This window comes from Lontra canadensis, unplaced genomic scaffold (genome assembly GCF_010015895.1).
Source record: "Lontra canadensis isolate GAN:19392208 unplaced genomic scaffold, GSC_riverotter_1.0 scaffold1, whole genome shotgun sequence".
Classification (NCBI taxonomy): Eukaryota; Metazoa; Chordata; class Mammalia; order Carnivora; family Mustelidae; genus Lontra; species Lontra canadensis.
Genome location: NW_022630995.1, coordinates 22926451 through 22939021, shown reverse-complemented (window position 1 = coordinate 22939021; position 12571 = coordinate 22926451). Strand labels below are relative to the sequence as shown.

At 41.9% G+C, this 12571-nt stretch overlaps 1 protein-coding gene across 1 annotated transcript in view; it reads left to right on the top strand.

Moving 5' to 3' along the window:
* Window positions 1-12571, top strand: part of CRACD (capping protein inhibiting regulator of actin dynamics) — a 266740-nt gene that overhangs the window by 213253 nt on the left and 40916 nt on the right. Inside the window, exon 4 of the mRNA XM_032851243.1 lies at window positions 1888-2059. The gene's annotated coding sequence lies outside the window, so the exon portion shown is untranslated. The remainder of the gene's footprint in view (window positions 1-1887; window positions 2060-12571) is intronic.

The following is a 12571-nucleotide window of genomic DNA, read 5'->3' as shown; positions in this document are numbered from 1 at the left end:
TTGGATGGAACCAGAAATGACTCCGAATCACCAGAGGAATGTTGTAAAAGAAAACCAAGTTGGGGGCATCACAATGCCTGAGTTCAGGCTATATTACAAAGCTGTGATCCTCAAGACAGCATGGTACTGTCTGTTAAAAAATAAACACAATGAAAAGAATTTAAGTCTGGTTTGAGGACTGCATGCCTTAGCACAAAGCCTTATGGATGGGAGGCATCTGATATACCAAGGGCCCTTGCCTCTAAAGTGTGATAGAGCCCATTGTTGTTTTAGAGACCACTGAAGTTTGAAGGCCTGTTTGCACCTAGAATGAGGATCCCACAGCAGGCTGTTGTCTTTTTGTGACTGGTCGCTGTTCTGTCTGCTTTCTTTGTGTCTTACATCACAGCCCAGGGCCAAGTAGTTTAAACTACTTCTTCGGCACTTCAGACTCTGACTCAGAAAGGCCAGAACTGAAGATCACCAGAGAGAAAGAGATGGTTACCTTGCACATCTTTAACTGCATTTTTATACCCAGAATTTTCTGTAGACTCTGGCCGGCAGAGGTCCGGGAGTTCTGATACTCAGATGGGGGACCCATACGTGTGTGTTTTGTGCAGGTACTTTTCCATACACTTCGCGAGCTTTCTTCTCTTCTTTTCCCTCAGAGCTCCTGTCTCCAGCTTCAAAGATACATTTCCCATAACATAGACAAGACAGTCCATCTCTCTGTGCCTCAGGCTCCTCATCTGTAATATGGGAATGTTAACAGTGTCGACCTCATAGGGTCATTGTGAACCGAATTAATAATTGGAAAATTTTTAAAGCAGTGGTGCATAGTAAGGGTTAAGTGATTTTTAAAAAGTGGAGGTGGGGCTGGTGCCCGAGTGGCTCAGGTTAAACATCTGCCTTGGGCTCAGGTCATGATCCCAGGGTCCTGGGATCGAGCCCTACATCGGGCTCCCTGTTCATGGGAAGCCTGCTCCTCATTCATGTTGTCTCTCTCTCTCAAATAAATAAGTGAATACATAAATCTATAATTAATTAAGAAAGAAAGATTGGCCACTGGGTAAATGACTTCTTAAAGAAAAGGAAGGATCTGAAAAGACGCTTCTTCCGGTGCGGGATGATACCCGCTTTCTTCCCTGAGGTAGGAGCCGAGCGACGTGGATGCATTTGTGACCGAAAAGCGGAAGCGAACGGTATAACGGAAGATAAGCCGTCGGAAATGCTGGCCCTGAGCCTGGGTCCCGCCGAGTGAAGAAATACATGGAAAGGCCTTCATAGCAGCTCCCTGGGGGCTCTTCGTAGTAGAGTTTGAAAGGAGGCAGGAGAAAGAAAACTGGAAATATATAGGGATGGAGGGAATTGAGGGCAAAGCTTATGCCAAGAGTCAGCAGTTATCTTCTGTATCTTACAAAAGCTAAAACAGGGTGATCCTCAGGAGAAACACACACACACACACACACACACACACACACACACACACAAATAGAAAGTTACATATATAAAGGTAGATACATTTTTTTTAAGTGTCTGTCTGACTTAACGTTTTTTTCTCAGCTTCTGTGGAGAAGGGCGCTGGTCATCTGCTTTGTTAACGCAGACGCCACCCTTGTGCGGCACGTGCGGGGGCTGCTGTGCGGCCACCGTGAACCTCGGGACCCCACCGTGTCCCGCCCCCCCCGCCCCCAGGTGCTTCTCGGGAGCGCGGTGGCGGGAGACTTACTGTGCCCAGCCAGGGGCTGGCCCTGACATTCCTGGCACAGGGCTTGGTCGCTCATCCACTCCGATGGCCGCCCTTTGCCCCAGCTCCCTTGGCTGGAGGCGGCTCCGTGCTAATTTGCTCTCAGGCCCAGAGGTACAGCCCTGGCAAACTGCAGCGTGTGTTTGTCTTGTAATCCGCAGACAAGAAGAAAGGAGGCAAATTCCAGCCTTTTAAGAAGTTGTTTGGCCGAAGGAAAAAGAAAGACCCTTCGTCGTCCCAGGAGGCGTGTGCAGGGGATAAGAGTCGCTCTCCCCGGAGGGTCAGCAATGGGACCTTCTCTTCAGATGAGGAGACCCTAGAAGACAACCTAAGGTAACAGTGGATACTTTCCCCGCTCCCCGCCCCAGGTCTTTGGCAGAGTCCCAGGTCCGGAACGGGATCCAGAGGAGGCACGGGCGGAATCCCAGGTGTGCCGCTCTCTGGGAAGGCGGGAGACTTGGGGCTCTAATTGCGTTCTCTGTGGAGGGGGCCCCGTGGGGGAATGGCCGCGAGTCTGGCCTCGTTTTCCGGGAGAGCACAGGGATCTGCGCCTTCCTTTTGCTGCCCTCAGTCGTGGGAGAGGCAGCACTCCACTGGTTGGGAGAACTTTTGGCTCAAAAGTTCACGTGGGTAGAAGGAGACTGCGTTCCCGCGGCCTGTTGCTCAGCGAAGCGAGAGGGTGGTCGGGGATTCGACTGTGCGTGCACGTGGAGCACGCAGACCGCTCAGGCACGGGGCGGCCGCCCTTCGTAGCTCTGGCCATCTCGAGCAACTTCTGGAACCTGTCATGAAGTTTTAACTTCTCTTTGTTTTCTTTTTCTTTGCTTTAAAGATTGATTTATTTGAGAGAGAGAGAGAGAGAGAGCATGAGCGTGAGGGCGCAAGCAGGGGGAGGGGCAGAGGGAGAGGGAGAGACAGAATGGCAAGCAGTGTCCAGCTGTGTGTGAAACCCACTGGGGGCTCCATCCCACCAGCGACCCCAGGATCACCCCCTTGAGCCGAAACCAAGAGCTGGATGCTTCATGAACGGAGCCACCCAGGCGCCCCTGCTCTTTGATTTCTCTATTTCTCCATCTCTCCCCCACCTTCTTCCTCACCCCTCCCGTTTCTCTTTCCCTCTCCCCCTCCCTCCCTTCTTCAGCTTGCCCTTCCCCCATCTCTTCCCTCCGTAGGGCCCAGGCACAGAAATCTGGCCATGACAGCGTCAGGAACTTAGAAAAGCAGGGTCATCAGGTCCTTTCTCACCTGGGTGCTGGGAATTGAAGTCGGAGTGAGAGATGGTTAAACTCTGCTCCTGGCAGCTTCGATGTCAGCTCCGCTGAGAAGCCTTTTCCCACTCCCTTGTCTGCTTCGTTTACCCTTGCTGGCAGTCCCCGAGCATCACATGCCTGGCTCCAGCAAAGGACTTGTCACTTTCTATGGAAATTATTGATTTGCCTGTCCCTCTCTCATTTGACTGCCTGTTCCATGAAGTCAGGAACCAGGTTTTATTCAACCTCGAATTAGGTGCTCAAAAAATGTTTCCCGTGAGTGCTGGGCACCGCACCAATTGCCCTAATACACGTGGAAGGAATGGATGATGTGGGCTGTGATATTTCTGCTGTGACTCAAAGACAGACAAGAACAAAAACATCCTCCAGGTTGTATGTCAGTGAGTAAATTCTAATAGACACTACGGTTGAGCACAACTTAGAAAAGTCCTAGGCAAGCAGGGCAATGCTCAGTGACCCCATTTGTAGGTCCCAACTAATATTCACCTTTTCCTCGACAGGCCTGTATTTGTTTTCTGTTCTCTTTAGTAGGAACACTATCACATTTAACTGAAGAAAATTATTTCACTGAAAGGAGAACACAGCTAGCACTGAACTCATCCATTTGTCACAAAGGCAGTATGTGCTGATATATGCTTGAGTGTTGTTCAGTATGAATGTTTTGGTTTTACTTCCATTCCTTCAGCTGTAAAACAGGAATGTGAACCTTTTTTGCCTCACAGTGTCAGAATGAGGTGTAAGTGCTAAAGTGTAACCAACTAGTAGTTTAATGCAAAGTGAGGTTGAGTCTAGAAAGTTCTCCTTTAGAAGGACTGTTCTGTGAAAACACAGCCTGCCCTTTTTATGGTTTTGCCAAGTCCCTGATTTCTGAGTGATTTGGGACTTTTAGAAGAGCCTGGATCCTGGGGGGTTCTCCTCCCATTTAAGTTCTATTCTATCTACCCTCTTGGAGTTTTCCTTAGGTTTTAAGTTGTACAAAGCCTTGGAATTCCATATTGGTTCAAACAGAGGTAAAGTCTCCTGTTCTTATTACTGGCTTTTAATGATAAACTTATGTTTATGAGATATACACTATATTTTAACTATTTAACAGTTGTTTTTTATAATAAAGGAAGCTAGAAGGATAAGCTTTGGGTGAAGAGTTTTTTAAAATGTCTCTTTAAATATTTTTTAAATTAAAAAGACAAGAAAACAGGAGTCATTTAAAATATACATTCCCCTTTTCTTCTCAGAAATTGACAATTGCAAAATAATTCCACCTGCAAAGTAACTACTATATCATTGCTTACCTTGCTTACTCTGTAGCTGAATTTCTGATTATTTGTCCCCTTCACAGATGGAGAAAATGAAAGACGTTGTTTCCAACACTTCTTTTTTTTAACTGAAGTGTAATTAACATGTTTCCAACAATTTTTAATTTCAGTTTACTGCGCAATTAATAATCATGTTATTTTAGACTGTGTAATGATTCACAAAGTTTCTGTGCATTTTGTTTGCTATCTCCAAAATGGAAAGCTCTCACTAAAACACAACCCTTGAAATTCTGCTAGCATGGTCTTTGGTAGAGGTTCCAAGGAGGCAAATTTCAGCCCAGGGTGAGGGAGAATTTCCTGAATTCTGGAGCTTTCTAAAACTGGGGAGGCTGGGTCTGTGCCAGCAGGGGTTTGGACTGATGAAGGGGAAATTCTGCACTGGGTGAGAATTTAAAGGAGCTGAACTTTAACATGCTGTCAAACTCTAAGAATCTGTAATTCTAGAAATGTCTCCATGGCCAAAAATAGCTCATTATTGATCTATTCCTTCTGCCTGAAATTTCTCATTTCCTTCAGGCTCTTAAAGCATACTGTTCTTTCTCTAGGTTAGAAGCCTTGATTTCTCCTAGGCTGCTGCTTTTCAATTATACCTGCCTGAGGGGAAAGCAAAATAGTAAAACATGTTCAGTTTTTAACAATTTAATGTGACTTCCTTTATTTATTAAATACAATGAAAATTGTGGTTCCCCAAATGTGCTTAATTTAAAAAGAGGGAGAGGGTCAGCTTGGCAAATAGGTTTGGGAAATTCTTAGCCAAAACAAATAGGGTCTTTTACATTGAACTTTTCAGTCCTTTTGCTATGCTGATGTGCCCTGGAAATCTCTTGAGAAGGGGGATGTAGTACGGAGCATTTCCAAGACTCCTTTAACCACAAACCTTTTTTTCACAGGGAATATCCAATGGCATATATTAAAGCTACCACTTATTGAACTTAATGCAACGTGTTTTGCATAGGTGACTCATAATGTTCACATGCTCTGCAATTGACATTATCATCCCCATTTCTCTCAAAAATTGAGATTAAGAAAATTGATGTATAATGGACATATGCCATATTAATTTCAGGTGTACAACGTAATGATTCAGTATTTATATCTACTGTAAGATGACCACCACAATAGGTCTTGTTACCATCTGTCACCATACAGAGTTACAAAAAAATTTTTCTCTTGTGATGAGAAATTTTAAGATTTATCCTCTTAGCATCTTTCAAATATATAATACAAATAATATGTGCAATACGTAGAACGATATATCCAGTACAATACAAATAATAGTATTATTAACTGTAGTCACCATGCTGTATGTTACATCCCCATGACTATTTTATAGCTGGAAATTTGTATCCCTTCACCCAGGTCACCCATCCTTCAACCCCTCCCCTCTGGCAACCATCAGTCTGTTTCTATATTTATTAGTTTTCTTCTTCATGTTTGTTTCTTTCAGTTTTTAGATGCCACATATAAGTGAGATCATATGGTATTTGTCTTTCTCTGACTTAGTGTAATACCCTTAAGGTCTGTCCATTATCACAAATGGCAAGATTTCATTCTTATAGCTGAATAGTGTTCGTGTGTTTATGTGTGTGTGTAACATCATCTTCATTCATTCATTGATGAACATTTAGGTTGTTTCTATATCTTGGCTCATGTAGATAATACTGCAGTGAACAAGGGTGCATATATCTTTTCAAATTAGTGTTTTTGTTTTCTTCAGATAAATACCAGTTGCGGGGGTGCCTGGGTGGTTCAGTTGGTTAAGCATCTATCTGCCTTCGGCTCAGGCCATGATCCCAGGATCCTGGGATGGAGCCCCACATTGGGCTCTCTGCTCAGTGGGGAGTCTGCTTCTCCTGCTCCCTCTGCCTCTGCCCCCAACTCATGCTCACCCTCTCTTTCTCTCTCTCTCTCTCTCTCTCAAATAAATAAAAAAAATCCTTTTTAGAAATTAAAAAAAAAAAAAATAAATGCCAGTAGTAGAATTGCTGGACCACATGTTAGTTCTTTTTTTAAATTTTTGAGGAACCTCCATACTGTTTTCCGTGGTAGCTACACCAATTTGTATTTTGACCAACAGTGCATGAGGGTTTCCCTTTTCTCCACATCCTTGCCAACACTTGTTATTTCTTATCTTTTTGGTGATGGCCATTCTAACATTCATACTTCATTGTAATATTGATTTGCATTTCTCTGATTAGTGTTGGTGAGCATCTTTTCCTGTGCCTGATGGCCACCTGTATGTCTTCTTCAGAAACATGTTCAGATCCTCTGCCCTTTTTTTTTTTAAAGATTTATTTATTTATTTATTTATTTGACAGACAGAGATCACAGGTAGGCAGAGAGGCAGCCAGAGAGAGAGGAAGGGAAGCAGGCTCCCTGCTGAGCAGAGAGCCCGATGCGGGGCTCGATCCCAGGACCCTGGGATCATGACCCGAGCTGAAGGCAAAGGCTTTAACCCACTGAGCCACCCAGGTGCCCCCCTCTGCCCATTTTTTAATCAGACTGTTTTTTTGTTATTGAGTTGTATGAGTTCTTTATATATTTTGGATATTAACCCCTTTTCAGATATATGATTTATAAATATCTTCTCTCAGCTAGTAGGCTGCTCTCTCATATTGTTGATGGTTACCTTTGCTGTGCAGGAGCTTTTTAGTTTGATATAGTCCCACGTCTTGATTTTTGCTTTTGTTCTGCTTACCTTTGGAGTCAGAACTAAAAAATCACTACCAAGACTGCTGTCAGTGAGCTTAGTGCCTGTGTTTTCTTCTACTTTTATGGTTTCAGGTCTTACATTAAAGTCTTTAATCCATTCTGAGTTATTTTGTACATGGTATAAGAGAGTAGTCTAATTTCATTCTTTTGAATGTGGCTGTCTGGTTTTCCCTATACCATTTATTGAAGAGACCATCCTTCTCCCATTATATATTCTTGCCTCCTTTGTTGTAAATTAATTAACCATTTATGTAGGTATTTATTTCTGGGGTTTCTGGGCTATACCATTGATCCATATGTCTGTTTTTATGCTGATACCATACTGTTTTGATTACTGTAGTTTTATAATGTAATTTGAAATCAGGGGTTGTGATACCTCCAACTTTGTTCTTGTTTCTCAAGATTGTTTGGGCTATTTGGGATCTTTTGTGGTTCCATATAACATTTAGGAATGTTTGTTCTATTTCTTTGAAAAATGCCATTGGAATTTTGATAGGGATTGCATTGAATCTGTAGGTTTGGGTAGTATGGACATTTTAACAATTCTTCCAATCCATGAGCACAGAATATCATTATGTTTGTGTCCTCTTCAATTTCTTTTATCAATGTCTTATTATTTTCAGTGTACAGATCTTTCACCTCCTTGGTTAAATTTATTCCTGGGGGAAAGGTGCATGCATGGGTGACTCAGTCATTTGGCATCTGCCTTCTGCTCAGGTCATGATCTTGGGGTCCTGGGATCGAGCCCTGTATCAGGCTCCCTGCTCAATGGGGAGTCTGCTTTTCCCTCTTCTTCTCCCTCTGTGTGCTCTCTCTATCTCAAATGGATGAATAAATCTTTAAAACAAATGTATTCCTGGGTGTCTTTTTTTTTTTTGATGCAATTGTAAATGGGATTGTTCTCTTAATTCTCTTTCCAATAGTTCATTGTTAGTGTATAAAAATGCAACAGATTTTTTAAAAAAGATTTTATTTATTTATTTGACAGAGAAAGAGAGATCACAAGTAGGCAGAGAGGCAGGCAGAGAGGCGGAAAGCAGGCTCCCCGCTGAGCAGAGAGCCCTATGTGGGGCTCGATCCCAGGACCCTGAGATCATGACCTGAGCTGAAGGCAGAGGCTTAACCCACTGAGCCACCTAGGCGCCCCTATGCAACAGATTTTTATATATTGATTTGTATCCTGAAACTTTACTGAAATCATTTATTAGTTCTAACAGTTTTTTTGGTGGCTTATTTAGGGTTTTCCATATATAAAATTATGTCTGCAAATAGAGTTTTACTTCTTCCTTTCCAATTTGAATGCCTTCTGTTTCTTTTTCCTGTCTAATTGCTGTGGCTGAGACTTTCAGTACCATGCTGAATAAAAGTGGTAAGAGTGGGCATTCTTGTCTTGTTCATGACACTATTGCCATTTCAAAGGTAAGAAAACCAAGTCTAGAGAATGACTTGCTGGTAAGCTGCTGAAGCAAGTACTTAAGCAGTAAAAAGTTCATTCTTAACCATCCACTATTCTGCCTCTCAAGAGGCTGTGGCCTTATTGGAAAGCTAGTCACATGGCCATGAGTTGTTCTACTGGTCCTGGGTCACCAGACTCAGGTGTCTTCCTGCCTTAGCTGCCTTCCCGAGGCTCTGCTACTCACTAGGACTCCACCTGTCCTGCTTCCAGTTTCTTTCCTACACCCAGCATTTACTACGTCATTTCAGCTCTAGCTCCTTATAGTAAATGCCACCTGTAAGCACATTCAGAACTGAAGGGGAATCGGGGAGGCTGCGTTCACTCTGGGACTGGAGCAGTCAAGAAAGGGTTTGGGCATGAAGAGTCCTTGGATTGGCTCCAAGTGATGGACAGGACTTGGAATGGCTGATGGGCATGAGCAGACTTTACATGTAAGGATGAATGTGGCAAATAGAAAAGGAGGGAACTTTCCTTTCATGATCCTTTTACCTGGTTGTGGTATTAGGATCATGAAAAAGAAAACTACAGGCCAATATCCCTTATGAATATAGACATAAAAACCTCAACAAAATCCTACCAAACTGAATCCAGCAACACATAAAAAGGATTCTATACCATGATCAAGCAGGATTTACCCCCAGAGAGCAAGGTTAGTTTAACATACAAAATCAATGTAATAGACCATATTAATAAAATAAAGGGCATAGACCACATGATTATCCGAATAGATGCAGAAGAAGCATCTGACCAATGATCCAAACTCTCAAAACTTGGACTAACATGGAACCTCTTTAACTTAAAAAAGGACAGCTACAAAAAGTTCACAGCTGGTATCATACTCAATGGTAAAAGAAGGATCAGGAACAAGAAAAGGATGTCCATTCAGTATTGTACTGTAGATTATAGCTAGAATAATTAAGCAAGAAAAGGAAATAAAAGACAGGGACCAAGGGACACCTTGGTTGCTCAGTTGGTTAAGAGTTCAGCTCATAATTTCAGCTCAGGTCATGATCTCAGTGTCGTAGGATCAAGTCCGTCATTAGGCTCTGTGCTCATTGTGGAGTCTGCCTGAGATTCTCTCTCTTCCTTGGCCCCTTCCCCTGTTCACACACACACTCTCTCTCTCAAAGAGAAAATCTTAAAAAGAAAAAGAAAAAAGAAGAAGTAAAACTATTTGCAGATACTGTGGTCTTATATCTAGAAAATCCTAAGGAATCCACAAGAAACCTACTAGGCTAAAAAACAAGGTTGAACAAGGTTGCAGGATACAAGATTGGATTTTTTTTTGTGTATCACTTGTATTTCAGTACACTAGCAATGAACAATCTGAAAATGAACTTAGGAAAACAGTTCCATTTACAATAGCATCAAAAGGAATAAAATAGTTAGTAATAAATTAAATAAAAGAAACACAAGGGGTACCTGGCTGGCTCAGTCAGAAGAGCATGCAGGTCTTGATTTCAGGGTTGTTAGCTCGAGCCCATGTTGGGTGTACAGAGCACTAAAAAGAAAATAAACTTAAAAAAATAAAAGAAACACAAGATTTTTACACTGAAAATGACAGAATACCATTGAGAGAATTTAAAAAGATCTAAATAGATGGAAAGACATTCCCATTCATGGACGGGAAAACTTAATATCGTTGAGATGGCAGTACCCCCCATTGAGGTACAGATTCAGTGCAATTCCTATCACAGTCGTAACTGACTTTTTTACAAAAACTGGCTAGCAGTTCTGAAATTCATATAGGAATGCAAGGGGCCCAAAATAACCAAAACAATCTTGGAGGGCTCACACTTCTCAAGTTTACAACTTAATACAAAGCTATAGTAGCCTACATAGTGTGGGACTGGCATAAGGATATGTAGATCAATGGAATTTAAATGAGAGTACAAATGTAAACTCTCACATTTGTGGTCAATGGGTTGTCACCACATGTGCCAAGCGATTCAATGGGTAAAGAATAGTTTTTTTAACAAATGGTGCTGGGACAGTTGAATAGCCACATGCCGCAGAATGAAGTTGGGCTCCTTTCTTAAACCATTCACAAAAGTGAATCCAAAATCGATTACAGACCTAAATGTAAAAGCTAAAACTATAAAATTCTTAAACGAAAACAAAGGAGTCAATCTTCGTGATTAGATAGTGATTGCTTAGGTTCCAAAACCACAGGTGACAAAAGAAAAAAATTGGTAAATTGGACTTCATTAAAACTAACTTTAGTGCTGCAAATAATGCCATCAAGAAAATGAAAAGACCATCCGCAGAATGGTAGGAACCACTTGGAAATCATACATCTTTTTTTAAAAAAATATTTTATTTATTTATTGGAGAGAGAGAACGCAAGCAGGATGATCAGCAGGCAAGGGAAGAGGGAGAAGTAGGCCCCCTGCTGAGCAGGGAGCCTGATGTGGGGCTCAATCCCAGGACCCTGGGATCATGACTTGAGCCAAAGGCAGACGCTTAACCAACTGAGCCACCTAGGTACCCTGCAAATCATACATCTGATAAAAGACATATTCAGAATAGGTAAAGAACTCTTGTAACTCAGTAATAAGATGACCAAAACAATTTTAAATGAATAAACTATTTTTTTTAAGTAGTGGTTTCCTTTTTTTTTTTTTTTTAAGATTTTATTTATTTATTTGACAGAGAGAGATCACAAGTAGGCAGAGAGGCAGGCAGAGAGAGAGGAAGGGAAGCAGGCTCCCCCTGAGCAGAGAGCCTGATGTGGGGCTCAGTCCCAGGACCCTGAGATCATGACCTGAGCCGAAGGCAGAGGCTTTAACCCACTGAGCCGCGCAGGCGCCCCGAATAAACTATTTGAATACACGTCTCCAAAGAAGATATTAAAAGGTCCATTAACATATGAAAATAGACGTGTTCAACATCATTACTTATCTGGAAGATGCAAATCAAATCCACAATGAGATATCACTTCATGGCCATTAGGAAGGGTATAATAAAAAAAGATAGGTAGTAACATGTGTTGTTGAGAATGTAGAGAAATTGGAATCCTCATACATTGTTGATGGTAATGTAAAATGGTACAGCCATTGTTTGACAGTTCCTCAGAAAGTTAAACATAGAATAAGCATATGATGCAGCAATTCCAATCCTAGAAATAAACCCAAGAAAAATGAAAATGCATGTCTACACAAAAACTTGTACATGAATGTTCATAGCAGCATTATTCATAATAGCTAAAGAGTTGAAACAATCCAAAAGTCCATCAAAAGATGAATGGATTGAGGTGCCTGGCTGGCTCAGTGGGTAGAGCATGTGACTTTTGATCTTGGGGTCTTGAGTGCCAGCACCACGATGGCATCCATGCCAACTTAAAAAAAAAAAAAGATGAATGGATAAATACAATGAGTTGTATATCTATACAATGGACTATTATGTGGGAATAAAAAAGAATGAAATACTGATACATGGTATGATATGGATAAACTTTGAAAACATGCTAAGTGAAAGAAGGAAGTTAGAAAACACCACCTAATGTATGAGTCCATTTATATGAATGACTCAAATAGGCAAATTCATGGAGACAGAAACATTAGTGGTTGCCAGGCATGGGGTGGGTTGGGGGGTGACTCTTAATGGGTATGGAGTTTCTTTGGGGGGATGATAAAAACTAAACTTAGGTGGTGGTGATAATTGCCCAGTTCTTTGAATAGACTAAAAATCATTGAAATGTATCCTTTGAAAGGTTGAATTTTTATGACATGTGAATTATATCTCAAAAAAGACTTTGTTTTAAAGTAATGAATGTGGCACTGATGAGGTCCTGTCTGGCTGAGGTGATAAGTTCATATTAGCAGGGGAGATTCAGGGCTTATTCTCTTCTCCTAAATCCCCAAAATAGGAGGTAGAAATGTGGGGCAGAGCAGAAAATGATAATTTTGTGTCAGGACATCATTGTCCAGTAGGGCAGGCTGGTTGGGAGGAACAGCAGTGCCTGTTTGCTTGAGGGCCCGCCACTGAGGGAAGCAGTTGTCTTGAAGGGACAGAGGACGGGGGAGGAGCTGCGGGTCATGCTTGAGACTGCCTATTGGAAATGGTTGTCTGTGCTTTTAGGAAACATAGAGTT